Raw genomic sequence first — 17,299 nt, forward strand, 5'->3', positions numbered from 1 at the left:
GGTTTATATCGGTCAAAAAAATAAGATTTTAGGAACATATATACTAACCTCTTTAATGTAACACAACCTTTTTTTAGTCCTTTGGCACAATCATTTGTATATAAAGCAATTCGTATCTTTTGGTTCTGGCAGGATCTCTACTTGACAAAAGACTATTAACTGCTATGATTTTGTGAGTGAAAATGCATTGTATTTTTTAAAAAACATTCACAATTTATTATTTTCATTCACTCAGACTGGCCTCTCCACCTATCTCTCAGATTAGTTTAAATTAAATAAATTATTGGTTTAAAAAATCTAGACAGTTACTTAATCAAATAACAAACATCCAAGCAGGCTGCTCGAAATCACATGAACTGATACATTCTTAGTCAAGCCCAATGGCTTTGCTATAGGTAAACGAGTCCTCCAGGGAGGAGCAGTTTTTCTGACAGAAATTTCCACATAGGTCCACTTTGATATTACTTACAATTCTCCTTTGAGAATTTTCTAATAGCAAATACACACACAGAACAACCAAAACATCAGGGGAAAATTGATCCTAAAGGTACGACTGTCCTAGTTGTTCAGCTTGACTTGTACCCCAGTGGAAGAGAAAGAAATAAAGAGTATGCTATAATTTCTTGTTCATCAATGCAGAACCTAGCATGGGAAGAAGGTGAGAAGACCCTAAGGTGAGTGGGATGATGAAGACCAAGTGGGAGCCCGTAAATCTGTCTTCTTATGGTTATTGGTGCATAGATGCTTGGGTAGCTCATCCCTGTGCTGCCACTTTGCTTTCATTTCTCACTTTTTTATCTCCATGATTTTCTGTTAACCTTCTATTAACATCTGTCAGAAAACCTAGTTCCAGTTCTGACCAGCCTAAGGGCTATAGGTTGAATTGGGTCAAGGCAAATAGGAAATAACTGATCTAGTTTCTACAAGGTCTTCATGGACTGAATGAAAATTATTCAGAAAGCACTAAATATTCATATCTGCCTTTCTTTCTGTATCTCTCCCTGCTTCATGTTCTTTTTGTATTTGGTTTTGATGGGAATCTATATCTCTAAGGAAACCTTTAAAAAAAAAACTGCAGCCAGTATCTGAATTATCTTAAGCTAATATAATATGCCAGACAGAGAATATAAATGGGTGAAGATTTATAATTTCCAGTTAATATTTTCCAAGTTTTCCAGGATCATCTGTACTACTTTTTGGTTAATATAATTTTTTTTAAAGTCACCCTTAACAGGACATGTAGAATGGTTGAAACATGACATGACATGTTTTGCTGAGGAAAGCAGAATTAGGGAATACAACTGAGGCCAAAATAAATAAAATCAGACTTAAATAATGCATATTTACTCAGCATCTATTCACTTGTTCAAAAAATTATTGAGTGCCTACCATGTACCAGGGAACAGACAGGTACACAATAAATCCCTGCCTTCACATTGTCATGATGAGAAGGGCACTATACTGTAACATCAATTCATAGTGATAACTGCTATGGGGAAAGTGAAGCTGGGAAAGCGACCCACTTAGGGTGCTGTTTTTAATAAGGTGGGCAAAGATGCTCTACCTGATGTGGTAACATGAGGGTAGGGCTGAGAACAATGAAAGGAAGCAAGGCCTGTGCTTTCCTGGAATAAAGGCATTCCAGGAAGAGGGAGGAACAAGTGCAAAGACTGGGAGGGGTCTGAAGAGCTACCAGAAGGCCAGTGGGATAGAGTCCTGGGATTGACAGGAAAAGGCATGAGTGAAGAGATTGGAGAAGAAACTAGCGGCCAAATCATAATGGGCCCAGGGGACCAGGAAAGGTCTTTAGATTTTATTCTAAGCATGTAGAAACTCATTGGCAAATATGCCACTATTTGGTGGCAACTTCACTTCACAACTTCACTGGCTTGCTGAATTGAGAACACACTGCGAGGGGCAATAGTGGAAGCAGGAAACCAGTTAGGGGGCTAATGCAGGACAGCCTGGAGGGGATAGTGACTTGATGAAGCACAAAAACTGGGAAGAAGGCCCTAATATGGAATATATTTTGATAATAGAGACAGCTGAAATTGCTAATGGGTTGGATGTGTGGTCCAAAAGAGAGAAATCTAGGATGAGTCAAGGGTTTGCCTGAGTAACTGAATAAATGGTGATGGTGGTGGTGAATTGATTGAAATATAGAACACTGCAGGAAAAGAGGTTTGCAGAATAAGGCTAAGTGGAAACCACGTGTTCTGTGTTAAACATGCTAATTTTGAGATGTCTATTAGATGATGATAAGCACTTGGAGTTTAGAAGAGAGGCAGGTGCTAGAGAAAAACACTTGTGGTTATCAGGACATAAATGGGATCTAAGCCATGGGAATAGTGTATTGCCTCAAGAGGGAGTGCAGATCCAGAGTATGAGACCTATGAAGACTGGTCCCAGAACACACCAATATGTTCAGGTGGCAATGAGGGGGAAGAGACGGGGGATCCAGCCAAGAAATCTGATGAAGGACCAGTGAGATTGGTGGGTGACCCTAGAGGTGATGTCCAGGAATACTCAACAAGAAAGTGTTTCAAGTGCATCAGATGCTGTTGAGATGTCAAAGATGAGTACAGCAAATTTCAGTCGAGTGACAAGTATAAAAGCCTGTCTGGAGTGTGGTCAAGAAAGAATAAGAGGCAAACAGGCAGAGAAAACCAGTACCTTAGCAACAGTATCTTGCCAAATTAGCAAAGCATCACTTGAAATAGTATTTCATGTTGTTCCTTAGTTCTTTGCTGCTTAATTTTCAGCATGGCCTCCAGCAACTTTAGCATTGAGTTTCTGAGTTCAGTGTTTGGTGTTGCAGTAAAAGCTTCATTCTGAGCCGTTTAAGTAAGAAATAAAAGAAGGCAGAGATCAGGAAGGCACTTGAATGTAGGATTTGTCTATAAGCTAAACTATGTTATTGTTAACATTATATCATACTGATTATGTGATGTTCATACTTATATAGTATTTTTTCTCTAAATATCTCAAAAAGAAGTTAAAGAGGTGCAAAACATCCAACAGAATTTTTAAAGCATATGTTGAATTTAATGAATGTTCAGTTAAATAGAAATAGGCTTTGAGAACATCAGGTCTCTGAGATTATTTTGAAAGAACAGGAAGAAGGTGCCTGACAATGTGATTGCTGTAATAATTTTTCTTTTCTTTTTTTTCCTTTTAGTCCGGAGAGACTGGACCACAAAGCAAAATGAACATTATACAGACTTACTTAGAAAGCATACTCTTCTACCAAAAAAAAAAAAACCTTTTTAGTTGTTTTCCTATTTCATTCTGCACTTAATCCTTTCTTCAAGGTGCCCTTTTAGTTGACTTTAACAAAATTATTATAAATATGAATTATAAGACAATATTAAAGGTAAAAGAAAACTTAAAAAGACAAGCTAAACTGTTTCACCAAAATGTATTTTCATGTGTCCAAACCTTATTCATATATCAATATCTAACTTAGATAAACCTCCATTGAGACCTTTCCAGTCCCTTCTTCTTAATATGTCTCTTTCTTCTATAAATTTAAATAACATTCTGTTTTTCACTTTCATTCATCTTTTCATTCATTCAACCAATGTTAGTAAGTACTAATTATGGGCTGATCCTCTTCTAGGACCTTCAGACTCATCAGTGAACAGAGGAAAAGACCCCTGCCTATGGAGCTGAGATTCTAACAAGGGGAAACATACAATAATAGATACAATACACACAAAAAAAAATCACATAGCATTTAAAAGGTGATCGATTCTTTGGAACATGAAATGTAGAGGAGAGTAACAGGATGAGAGTATAGGGGGTTCCAACTTTTAAAGAAGTGGTTAAGATAGGGTTTACTTAGAGGTGACATCTGAGCAGACTTGAAGAAGGTGAGGGCGTTAGCAACATAGATCTGAGGGGAAGAGCATTCCAGGCAGCACGAAGAACTAGAAACATGCCTGCTGAAGAATAGCAAAGAGGCCAGAGGGACTTGAGGGAACCTGCAGAGGGGAAGGGTAGTAGAAAATAAGGTCAGAGGCCCTTGGTGTGGGGGCTTGAGGGGACATATTATGGCAGTGAAATGGGTGCTATTACAGAGTTTTGAAGCTGAGGAGTGACATCATCTGACTTTCAGTTCAAAAGGAGCCTCTGCCTGTTGTGTTGACAGTGCTGGGGTGTGTGAAAAGTAGGTGTAGGAGGCCAATTAGCAGGCCCTGTAGTTATGTAAGCAAGAAATGATAGTGACTCACATACTTGGTGCAAGCACCAGAGCTGGTAAGAAGCGGTTAGAGTTTCATATCACCTTTTTACTCTTGTCATATTATATACATGTCTTATCACCGCTTCTAGACTCTGCACTACTTGAGGCCAGAATTTGTGTTCATTTTTACATTTCCAATGAGGGGTACTCAATATTCTTAATGAATAAAGAAATGAATGGTCACGACAAAGAATTTAGCTTATCAATATCTCTGGCACACACCCTGAATTTCAAGGCATATTTATAAATGGACAATAGCACCACCAAGAGCATCAACTTTGAATAAGAAGGGCGAAAAAAAAAAGAAGAATAAAATCTACATACATGAACAACTGATAGCAGAATAATATAAAGGGAAATATGGCCTTTATTATACCCGCATTTTATTTAATTTCTGATGAGTGTTTAGAAGTAATCTACTATATTTTCTCTGTGTTCTTCTTGAAATAAAATAGTAGCTAAGGGAGAGAGAAACTTCTGGAGCATACAGACAGGTTCACAGTAGGTTTTGTCATGAAAATATTTATCATTATAAGATCCAGTCGACTGACATTCCATAATGCTCACCCTTTCTGTAGTTAACACTGCAGGGAAGAAATCTATCTCTGTCTTCAACTTCCAGTATAATCATAAAAAAGAAAACTACAAATGCATATAAAATAATTTCTCCAACACATACATATTTGGCATTACAACAGGCGAGTTACGCAGTCATTTGCTATTAAATCATGAACTTGCAAAACTTCAAAAGAACAAGAGGAAAATTCCTTCAGAAAAAAACAAATTACCCATGACAATGTCCATTCATAGTTGTAGAATATAGCTAAAGAAATGCTCTTTTTAAATAAGTGGTCTATGTTTTAAAACTACAACATCCAATTTGGGTATAGAGTTTAAGAAAAAGCAGTCATGTGCAATGTGGAAATAATTTATATAAAACACCAGGAAGGGAGTAGACTTGAATACCTTTCTTAAATATATAATGTTTTTAAAGAAATTATTACAGTAGCAATGAGTCTTTGTGATGGAAGTGGTAGTTTTAGAGTTTGGATTCTAGACTCACAAAATTCCTGATTGACTCTGTAATTAGAAAGGAAATTTTCATCTCTCTAAGTTGTTTCTCCTGTTTCTCCATATCCTATTTCTATTTTCTCTAGTAAGCACTGAAAAGATCAAGTTCAACTTATGACAAATCTAATTGAAAAATATCAGCCTGAATTGGAGGTTAATGTTTTGAGACAGTGGTTCTGCCATCTAATCATTCCACAAATATTTATTGGGCCCTTAATATTTCCTGCCAAAGAGATAAGGTCATTACTTTTAAGAAGGCAAAATTTAATGAGGAAGAAATACAAACATACAGTAAAATAGTTTGACAGTGCCCTGATACAGCTATGCTCAAGGTACTACAGCCACTCAGCATGCTATGGGGGGAACTCAAGGAGCCAGGGAAGAAGCCCTGTTGGAGAAGGTGCTGTTTCCACAATGTGAAGGATGAGCAAAGCTGGTCATAGAAAGCAAATGGAAAGGGAATCCTCAGCAGAGGGCGCCATGAACATGATCTCATTTTTAGAACTGCCCCAATAGCGGTGGGGAAGACAGTGACAGCAGTAGACTCGAGGCAGGAGGATCAATCTAGAGGCTCAGAGGACCCCAGTTAAGAAATCATTAGGTTCTGAACATAGGAAATGGTAGTGGGAAAGGAAACAAGGGGCAAGTTCAGGATTTAGGAAATAGACCATAAAAGATGTGGTATTGACTACTCAGGAAGAACGGAGAGGGAGGGAGATAGGAGCTTGAGAGGCTGGTATATGGAGAGCTGAACTCTAAGGGAAGAAATGCAGAAGAAGTGGATGAAACAACAGCAGAGGAAATGTTTTTTGAAAATCAAAATTAAGATCCAAGATGGCCTATTGCTAACGTCTCGAGATTGCAGCTCTCAGTGAAAGCACAGAGAACTAGAGGACGCCATACTTTCAGACAAATTCTGGTCGCTCACAGAGCAGAAGATTCCCAGTGGAAGAGCCACAAGGGTCGCCAGCACGACTCTTGTGGCCGGTGCAGCGGTTTTGCCGGCACCTCGGCACTGCAGCTCTCAGAGCAGAGTAAACAGGGCTGGCTCCCCTTCTGACCGAGGTTTGGAGGACCCACACGGGTCCCCAGCACGACTCCTGAGGCTGGCGCAGCAGTTGTGATGGCACCTCGGTGTGGCAGCTCTCAGCACAGAGTAAACGAGACTGGTTCCCCTTCTGCCCGAGGTTTGGAGCCCCGGGAAGGCAGAGTCGCCCATTACGGACACAAGAAGGAAGCCAGACAGGAGAATCCTGGGCAGAAAAGCACCATCAGTCTTGACGCCACTGTTCTGGCCCTGGAACTAACAACTTGGATGTCCACTCAAGAGACCTAATCTGAAAGTAGGGAATTTCAAAGACGACAGGAGGATAAATTTACAATGATGGGAAGAAACCGGCGTAAAAAGGCTGAGAATACTCAAAATCAGAATGCCTCTCCCTCTAAAGAGGATCACAGTTCCACATCAACAATGGAACAAGGCTTGATGGAGAATGAGCGCATCCCAATAACAGAATCACGCTTCAGGGAATGGATAATAAGAAACTTCTGTGAGTTAAAAGAACACGTTGTTGCCCAACGTAAAGAAACTAAGAACTCTGAAAAAAGGTTTGACGAAATCCTATTGAGAATAGACAACTTACAGAGGAATATAAGTGAATTAATGGAACTGAAGAGTACAATACAGGAACTCTGAGAAGTATGCACAGGTTTAAACAATCGAATTGTTCAAGCAGAAGAAAGGATAACAGAGGTCAAAGTCCAACTTAATGAAATAAAACGAGAAGATGAGATTAGAGAAAAAAAGGATAAAAAGGAATGAGCAAAGTCTCCAAGAAATGTGGGACTATGTGAAAAGACCAAATTTACGTTTGATGGGTGTACCTGAATGCGACGGAGAGAATGAATCCAAGCTGGAAAATACCCTTCAGGATATTATTCAGGAAAATTTTTCTGAACTAGCAAAGCAGGTAATACAGAGAACACCACAAAGATATTCCTCAAGAAGAGCAACCCCAAGACACATAATTGTTAGATTCACCAGGGTTGAAATGAAGGAGAAAATACCAAGGGCAGCCAGAGAGAAAGGTCAGGTTACCCACAAAGGCAAGCCTATCAGACTTACAGCAGATCTCTCAGAAGAAACTCTACAAGCCAGAAGAGAGTGGGGGCCAATATTCAACATCCTCAAAGAACAGAACCTTCAGCCCAGAATTTCATATCCAGCCAAACTAAGCTTCACAACTGAAGGAAAAATAAAATCTTTTATGAACAAGCAAGTACTCAGAGATTTTATTACCACCAGGCCTGCTATACAAGAGCTTCTGAAAGAAGCATTACACACAGAAAGAAACAACCAGTATTAGCCTTTCTAAAAATATACCAAAAAGTAAAGAACACCAACATAAAGAAGAATTTACATTAACGAATGGATAAAACAGCCAGTTAACATCAAATGGTAGTACCCCTAAATTTAAATTGACTAAATCCCCCAATCAAAAGACACAGTCAAAACCCAACGACATGTTACATCCAGACCTGTTTCACATGCAAGGATACACAAAGACCCAAAACAAAGGGATGGAGAAAGATTTACCAACCAAATGGGGAGCAAAAATAAATAAATAAATAAAAAGCAGGAGTTGCCATTCTCGTATCGGATAAAATAGATTTTAAAGCAACAAAGATATAGTGGTAAAAGGATCAATGCAACAACAAGAGCTAATGATCCTAACACCCAGATACATAGAGACTTAGATTCAATGAGACAGAAAATTAATAAGGATATCAAGGACTCAAACTCAGATCTGGAACAAGTAAACTTAATAAATATTTATAGAGCTCTCCACTTCAAATACACAAAATATACATTCTTGTCAATACCACACCACACCTACTCATAGGTTTAAATGAAACATTGATTGCCCATTATTAATACCCTTTTTTTTTTTCAGAATAAAGCAATATTTCCGTTCACCCTCCCTCTTTCTCTTTCTTTCTCTCCTTTATTCATTTTTTTTCTTTCCTTCTCTCAAAAAAGGGGGAAAAAAAAGGAATCAACTTATAAACCTCTAGATCCAGGTCGGCAATGTCTCTCTCATTGCTTGATTGCCTTCCTTCCCTTCCCTCCCTCCCTCCCTCCCCCCTTCCTCCCTTCCTTCCTTCCTTCATCCCCTCCTTCCTCCTTCCCTCCCTTCCTGCCTTCCTCCCCCCCCAAAAAAAAAAGAAAATCAAAATTAAAAATTTGGCGTGATATGTACTTGAGATTATGACTGAATTGAAAAATATAAACTAGCTGTGTTATGAAGGTATTCTACTTACCAAGTCTATTCAAAGTCATGAACATTACAGAGATCACTGAGGAATACTTTAAAAACTCCTCCCATTCTCCCTGGTCACCAAATGTAAAGTGCTGGCGAAATAGAGACTAGCAGTCAGTATATATTTTAGATATTTATTAAGTGAATATTTACCAATTTTAGACCTTCTATTACACAATCAGAAGCATGGCTTCTGAAAAAAAAAATCCTAGCATACTGTATTTTAGTGAACATTAACATATATATTAGAAAGAAGAGTAAAACAATAATTTTCAAAATATTTGACTTTATTTATAAATTGACGATGACTCTTTCATTTGAGATCTTAAGTGTCAAGTTAATTCACTCACTAAAATTCAGATTCATTTTAATACCCTGTGATATTTTATTATTTAAGGACTTTCTTACCACACAAAGAAGATGAAATGCTCTTTCAGACCAGTTCTCATTTTTGGTTACTATTTCCTTTTTTCTTTTCTGATTCCAAATGTGCAATGCAAATATCCACAATATCCATGAAATAAATCCCTTCTCAAGCAAGACATTCTGAATATCTGATGTATCATTCTGCATAGCTCCCTTTAAATAACTTCTACAGTTTCAATAATAACCACAACTCTAGAATAATATGCACTAGGATGCTCTATTTCAAGATCTTTAAAACCAGACATAGATGAGAAATAATTATAACTTTTTAATATATTTCTGGATTCATGAATAATGAGTCAATTTTTGTTAGGTTACACAAGTATGATCCACCGCTAAAACATTTCATCTCAAATCTAACCAGATTTTGTCTACCTAGTATAAAGTAAGGAAATCCTGCATGCTCCAGCAAAAAAAAAAAAAAAAAAGAAGAAGAAGAAGAAAGAAAAAAAGCATTGTCTAAATCAGTGTTCAGTGTTTTTCAAATTGCACATGTGACCTATTTGTGGATCATGAAATCAATTTGGTAAGTTACAACCAGCATTTTTACACAATGGAATAGAATACAATAGAATAGATATCAGAGTATATTACACTTCATAAGAGTATGTATGGTTTTGTAAAAGTTTGATATATATGTATGTGCATACTGGGTCCTAACATTAAATATTTCCTATCAAGAGTTGCATTTAAAAAAATTTGAAAGCCCCTGGTTTAAATAACTTTGTCCACAGTATTGCTGAGAAGTGTATCAGGGGTCTGTAGCTCAAGTATGAAATGAAAATAAACTTTAAGAAATGTGAAGATTAATTTTTGTACAACAGTTCTCTAAAAATCAAGCACTCACTTTAAGCTGTCAAATATCTTACAAAATAATGCCTAACAAATAGGATCAAAGGTTTCTCCTATACTATGTTTTGTTACTAAGAATATATGGTCCAATATCACTAAATGACAGATTCTAACTTGCTTGATTTAACCTTACTATTTAGTAGTCATTATGGACAGAATTTTCATTTAGTTGCATTGATCTTGTATTTAACTTTAGAATAAATTCAGAAGCTGAGATATAAAGTGTACCGTATGAATCCTTAACCCATGAGGGCCCTTAAAAGGTCAGGAAAGAAACTATAATTCCCACAAAAAACACATAAATGTATATGTTATCTTTATATACAGCCTACACACATATGCCCCAACATCTTATCATTAGGTGTAAATCAGAAAATATTCTAATTTTATTTAGTAGTATTTTAATTCTACTATACTTAAAGAATACATAAAGGATACAAATACCGTTTTAATTTTTATGCTCCACTGTAATTTTATGAGAGGCCTAAGAAACATAAAAGTTACACACAAGTCTTTATTTATGCCACCAAGAGTAAGTTTTATCCTTGGAAATGCTTAAAAACTTGGCCTAATACGTACCACTCAGTTATTTCTCATCCTTTGATGCCTTAACCTATATTTTTGCAAATAAATTTTAAGTCAGAAATTACCGATAATGTATCAGTCATGAGTTTCACCTGAACTCAAAATTCTCCTCTTTTGAGAGAGCTATAGTTAGTGGAAGTTCATATTTTATTTCATTTGTATCATTCCATTCCTTAGGTTCTTTATGGCGTTTTTAAAAATCCATAATATAATTCTATGAGAGTTAACATAATAGACTGTAACAGCTGTTATGGTCTATTGTGTAAATAAGTAATTACAGAATTTACAGACTATCATGTAAATATGTAATTATGGACTTTTTAAAATGTGCATTATTTACTCGATACTCTATCGTTTACATATGTAATTATGGACTTTAAAACATGTATTATTTACTCAGTCTGTAACAGCTCCTTGGGACAGAGTCGTTCTGGCCTATCGGGTAAACATGTAATTACAGAAATTTTTTAAATATGTATTATTTATCTGATAGTGCTGCTACAGATTATCACATCCATACGTAATCACAGATTTTTTAAAAGTGGGTATCATTACTTTGCAAAATGCTTCTGCAAGTCAACCCAGAGACTTTCAGTTCATGGATCAGTTATCCAAAACTATGCAGTTATTCCTCCATACAGAATATTTGCAAAGAAAATTGGTTTTCTGCAAGTAATCTAATTTTCAAGTTTCCTGATGAAATTACAAAAAACTGACCCCCAAAGAGAACATGTCATTTTGAGAAAAAGGATGTTTTTGTAACAGTTTCTAGTTTAAGGTTCTTTTATCTTTCTTTTTTTTTTTTTTTTCTCAGTTATCTACATTACCATAGTATTTATTTTCAAAAGCCAGAACCTCTTAATGCATTTGGTTTCTTTATGGCAAAGTATCTGAAATGGATTTCACCTGTTGTCTCCTTTAATATTCAATTACGAACACCTCCTTATACAGTAGTATGCTGGTAAATGTTTAAAGTTGGCTGGAGTCAGGAGGATTTAAATCACACCATTTTCTGTGGTGTAAATGTTCCCAGGATGGCTGACTTCAAGCTACCAAAGGGATGTCACTTAACTCAATGTCACTCAACAAGTGAGTCATACAAGCAGGCAGAAGCCTATTTCAGCACACCGCAGCCTCTTATGCCATTTCAAATTCCAATTACTGACTGGTAGTAACTGAATGTCTTTAGATGTAGATTTTGAGGAACTCAGAAACAAAAGCCTAATTGCTAAGGGCATGTCAGGTGTTTAAGGCTTAAAATTAACGGACATACTCTCAATTAACAGTCAATAAGAGACCTCTTCCTAGGTTCAGAAGGTGCCCAAACTTTCTCTTAATCAAGTATGTAAGCAGCACTCTGGGACTGGGAGCAGGGAATGGCACTCTTTGCCACATCTGGTAGGAGACCAATCCTGAGGTGGCTCATTACAATTGAGGTACACCTATGAAGAAGTTTGGCAAAAAAATTTAGAGATGACTTAAGTATCATGTAGGCGGATGGGCTAATAAGATGTATTCAATTCTGTGATGTGGTTTTCATGATTTAATACATAAAAGGTTAAATAGATCACATTTCAAAAAGCCATCCACACTTCCACAATTGTGCATTAACAGATGTAATTACTATTTTTAACTGAGTAGTAAGTTGTAAGCTCAACTAGACAACTCTAGAAGATGGACCTTCAAGAGAAATGTCATCAAAATAAACTTCAGATTATGCTATTAAAACTAAGGATGTTAAAGTTATGCCTTTATTTTAGTAACAGACTGAATCATTGCTCTGTACTGAAATTATCAAAGGAAAACTTTGTACTATTTGTACATTCCAGTTTTTTGAAATCTATAATTGAATATTCATCAATAAATAACAAAGATTTATAATATATTCAAATATTATTAATTACTTCAAATACTCTTAGTTTTAAATTTAGGGGAGAATATACTGATCTGCCTGCAGAGCACAGACAAGGAATCAGTGCGTATATCTATGATTAATTCTCCATATACTAGCTGGTGTTAAACACATCATTGTGTGTGGTCAACACAATAGACAGCCAGGGCAAAGGAGCCATCAGTAAATTTCTATCCAAAGGCACCAAGATATTATAAACATTTGTCTAAGATGCTCATAAAATTTTATTTCATTCCACCACTAAAAGCATTCTATGGAAAGCAGGACCTTCCATACACATTGAATTTTGGTACTGTAGTGTGAAGCCTTTATCAAGACCTGACACCAAGGGTTGCATACCTTCAGGGAGAGAATGTGTTCCCCTATGTTTAAATCCCCATGTAGAGCAAAACACAAAATATACATTACATGAGAGTACCACATGGCCAAAGACTGACTATGGCATGCCAGGAAGAGGGCAGGTGCCTCCTGCCAGAGGCTGCAATTTAATATGCTGCTATAAAAGCAATAGGAGGCTCCTGTTCATCTGAAACCTAGAACCTATAATAAAAACAGTGAACAATTCAAAACTGGCACATTACTCCTACTGGCTGTTCATGTGCCAAGATTTTCCACCATGCCAGAGTTGCAAACTGTGTACAGTCTCTGGAAACAACTAAGCTCTTCTTATTTGTGAGGTAGCATTGTGAGTAGTGAGGGATTTATTACATAGGAAATTTTATTTTCTTTGTCTTAAGAAAATGACTGTAATATGTGTCCCAATGGTTATTTGGGAAACTCACTTATTGCAAGTTTATTAAATGGCTGAAGCACATGATTTCAGAGAAAGTAGGACTTCGGCAGCTAACAGCCTGAGGCACAGAAATGGAAAAGGTAAGCCAGAATTTATAAACATTCATTTCAGCCAGGTGTACCTCACTTTAAACAATAAATACATCCCAGGAGTGATGTGAAAATAAAATACTTATACATTGAATTATATTTTAAATTAGGGATAGGGTTACTTAAAGGAAGCCTCAGCTAGTTTTGGTTAATCAATTTGTAATTTATCAGTGTATGAAATATGAATTTTCAGATATCAAATTTTAAAGCAGAGTATAGATACACATATTTATATATGTGTCGAACGTATATGTACTTATAAATATTCTAAAAGTCATACAGTTAAGATCAAAATATATCAAAGGTGTTAATGTTTAGCTTGATCCACATAGATTTTCTGGGTTTAAGGGAATATATAAAATATTTGCTTGAATAAGGATGTTATTAGAAAATAAAAAACCAAGGTTTCCATGATTGCAGTTAGTTATCTGTGAAGTAGGAGTGCCAAGCAGTAAAACTCCGTGTCCACTTGGCTGCAACAATTAATATGGAGCTATTTTCAAGGTGGGATTATGGGCATTGGAACCTCTAGGGATGGAATGTTTTGCCCATGCGTTAAATCCTCATTTTGTGTGAACTTAATGAAAAGATTGCAATATGTTCTGTCAATGGTTCCCAGAGCATGGAGATACTTCTTTTTCCCTTGAGAAAATGTAGTGAGATTTGTGCTGTATTTTATGGATGGAAATGTAAAGAAAGTATGTGCTTTTTACTTTGTTTAGAACTCCTGAAGATAGAGAGACTTAAAATTATGTAGGGAAATGCAGTTACTCTAGGGCTGTAGTATTAGCTGGATTCACAGTGTGTTTGTAAACTTTGCTGTTTTGGGGGGAAAAACTCTAACATCATAAAATATCAAGAAGAAAGAATCAAATTTTTCTATAGCATTTTAAATTGGACAGTAGCTGTTTTCAATAGAAGCTTGTTTGTCTGCCCTAAAAAAAAAAAAAGTTATTTATTATTCTAATGTGGATTCACAGAAAGTGTGCTCCAGTCAGAAAAAAAAACTTGCTTCCCACAGACACGTTCAGGGGCATACAGTTACATGCATGCTATTTACATTAATAAAAGAGAGCCTTTCTGAGTATAGCAAATAAATGTGCAATACTGAGAACTAAAAATAAATAAATAAATAAAACTCCTATACACCAGGTACATCAGTGAGGGAGCCCTCCTTCGAGAATGAACTAATGCTGGGTCATCTGCAAGAAACCAACATAGTCATCTCCTCTCCCTCAATTCATGACTTAGATAGGACCAAACTTGTTTTTTCTCAGAAGTGTTGAAGAGCACATCACCTTGGGATTCCTGGGAGCATCAAATATTCAGGGTCCAAGCAAACAACTCAGAGAAGCTCTTCATAATTAGCACTAGTGACTCAGTTACCTTAACCCTTGAATTCTGTCCTTTTTGGAATTCAGACCTCAGAAATTTTGAAATCTAAGCAGGCCAGGGTTTGAGGTATTTGTTTCTTTGTTTATGGCATCGTAGAATTATTGGTTTAGAACAAGATTCTCAAGATAATTTAGTCAAACCCCTTCATTTTAATGTTGAGAAAGCTGACCAGGTACGGTGGGTCATGCCTGTAATCCCAGCCCATTGGGAGGCTAAGATGGGTGGATTACTTGAGGTCAGGAGTTTGAGACAAGCCTGGCCAAGATGGCGAAACCCTGTCTCTACTAAAAAGACAAAAATGAGCTGGGTATGATGGCATGTGCCAGCTATTCAGGAGGTTGAGGCAAAAGAATCACTTGAACCTGGCAGAAGCTGCAGTGAACTGAGATCGTACCACTACTCTCCACCCTGAGTGACAGAGCTAGACTACATCTCAAAATAATAATAATAATAATAAAGTTGAGAAAGCTAAGGCCCAGACAAATTGATATGGCTTGGTAGACAGCTGGTAGTGGCTATATCATAGGTGGAATCTCACTCCAAGGATAAGGAAATAACATTTACTAAGTTATGTATAAGGTGCTGTAGCTAGGTTACTTCATTTAATTATCATACACTCCCTATCATCCCCATTCATGGAGTAAAACAAGTGAGATTTAGAACAGTTTATCAAACTTCCCACAAATCATACACTTTTAGGTCCATTTGCTAAATATCCATTCATCAAATTATCAATTTGCCAAATGATGAATTTGAAGAATGGCCAATTTGCTGAATTTACCAAGAAATTATTTCTTTAAACTATGTCCAACTTTTATAGCAATTAATTTATTCATAATAATTAAAGCTTTTGAAGATTATTTCTAGTTTTAGTTGACTGGCTTTCATTTCATCTTCATGGCAACAATTTTTAGGAATTTAAATTCACTTTGTATTGGTAATTAGTATATATCAAATTTGAGGTCTCGATTACATGGTTCATTATAAAATCCCTTCTGGCATTCCAGCTTATTTCCTACCACTTCAATGGTATTGTCTTTCATCCCAAATCTTCCTACAAACCAGTATCAAGTTAACATACCAAAAAGACAGAAGCCATAAACTTTTTGCATTTTATAAAAATTTCTAGCAAATTGCATGAGATGGTTGAACACCCTCAATGATATTTTGAATATTTAGTTTAATTGTATTTAGTCCTAGTTTTAGTTTACTTTCTAATTTTGCCATAGCCATTTCAGCTCAGCAATTCTGTAGCACATTTGTCAGTCCCAATCAGCTAAATGTCATTTCCTATATGTTTTGAATTTCAGGCACTTCTAAAGCATTATATATATATATATATATATATATATATTTTTTTTTTTTTTTTTTTTTTTTTTTTTTTTTTGAGACGCAGTTTCGCTCTTGTTACCCAGGCTGGAGTGCAATGGTGTGATCTCGGCTCACCGCAACTTCTGCCTCCTGGGTTCAGGCAATTCTCCTGCCTCAACCTCCTGAGTAGCTGGGATTACAGCACCACCGTGCCCAGCTAATTTTTTGTATTTTTAGTAGAGACAGGGTTTTACCATGTTGACCAGGATGGTCTCGATCTCTTGACCTCGTGATCCACCCGCCTCAGCCTCCCAAAGTGCTGGCATTACAGGTGTGAGCCACTGCGTCCTGCTCAGCACTTAAAATATATTGCAAGTAATCCATTTGATTTATTCAGTTAGCAAATCTATGAATCAAAAATGTATAAAAGACAATGAGCCAGATTAAAAATGAGTTACATGACAAGAACTCACCTTTTCCTTAAGATTTAAGAAGTCCTTGATTTTGAGACAACACAACACTGTGATTTGAAATACATAAGCTATAATGTAAAATGGCTGCAGCTCTAAGAACTAAAACCAAACTAAACTAAACTAAAACTACAAATTACCTTCCAAAGCTGCCACAGTCACCTTATACAGCAGGATTTGCTACAAACATTAAGCAACCTAATAGAAAGAAAGTTTTTATCAAGCTGTGATTTGGCAAATTGATCATTCCATGAATTGTTCAGTAGGGGAATTAGATTTTGGTGAATGGATTTTCTGAAAAGTAATTTTTTGAGAAATACAATTCAAGGTAATTGTCCTTCAGAAAGCTGTTTTTTGGTGAAGTGACCTGCTTCTAATCACCAAATGGTGAGGCATGAAAACCTGTCTGCTGATTCTAAAATTCACATTCTAGCCTCCATAGGTTTTCTTCCAACTAACCACATCACCATTGATATAAAGTAATCGGGAAAGATTTATGAAGGCCCCCTAAAATGCGGAAAGAACATTTTTGACTATTGAAATTACTATTAAATGTATCCAAATAAGGGAATTGAATAAAATCTCATAGTTGAGTTCAATGCAAACCCCATACTATATGTCCCAGCAGAAGAGTGAGATACAGTGATTCTGACTTACCTGGTGAGAAAGCACTTTCTTTGATACCAAGAACCTTAATTTGAACAAAACTTAAACATTTATATTCATATCATGTGGATCTGTCTGGCCACAGTTAATTTGAGCATATCACTTTATTCCCTCTACAGAATATCCAAAGTTTGAAGGCGGATTCAGGGAGCCTTTTCTTCCTGAA

At 36.3% G+C, this 17,299-nt stretch overlaps 1 protein-coding gene and 1 long non-coding RNA gene across 4 annotated transcripts in view; one reads left to right on the top strand and one right to left on the bottom strand.

Moving 5' to 3' along the window:
- LOC144579163 (uncharacterized) overlaps positions 1 to 17,299 on the bottom strand; it is a 422,342-nt gene that overhangs the window by 393,934 nt on the left and 11,109 nt on the right. The window lies entirely within an intron of this gene.
- LOC118147319 (uncharacterized) overlaps positions 13,023 to 17,299 on the top strand; it is a 33,518-nt gene continuing 29,241 nt past the window's right edge. Inside the window, exon 1 of one of the 2 annotated variants that reach the window (XR_004733589.3) lies at positions 13,023 to 13,282. This is a non-coding gene — a long non-coding RNA (uncharacterized LOC118147319). The remainder of the gene's footprint in view (positions 13,283 to 17,299) is intronic. The other variant, XR_013526096.1, reaches the window with a different exon arrangement.

The sequence above is a fragment of the Callithrix jacchus genome, chromosome 14 (assembly GCF_049354715.1).
Source record: "Callithrix jacchus isolate 240 chromosome 14, calJac240_pri, whole genome shotgun sequence".
NCBI lineage: Eukaryota > Metazoa > Chordata > Mammalia > Primates > Cebidae > Callithrix > Callithrix jacchus.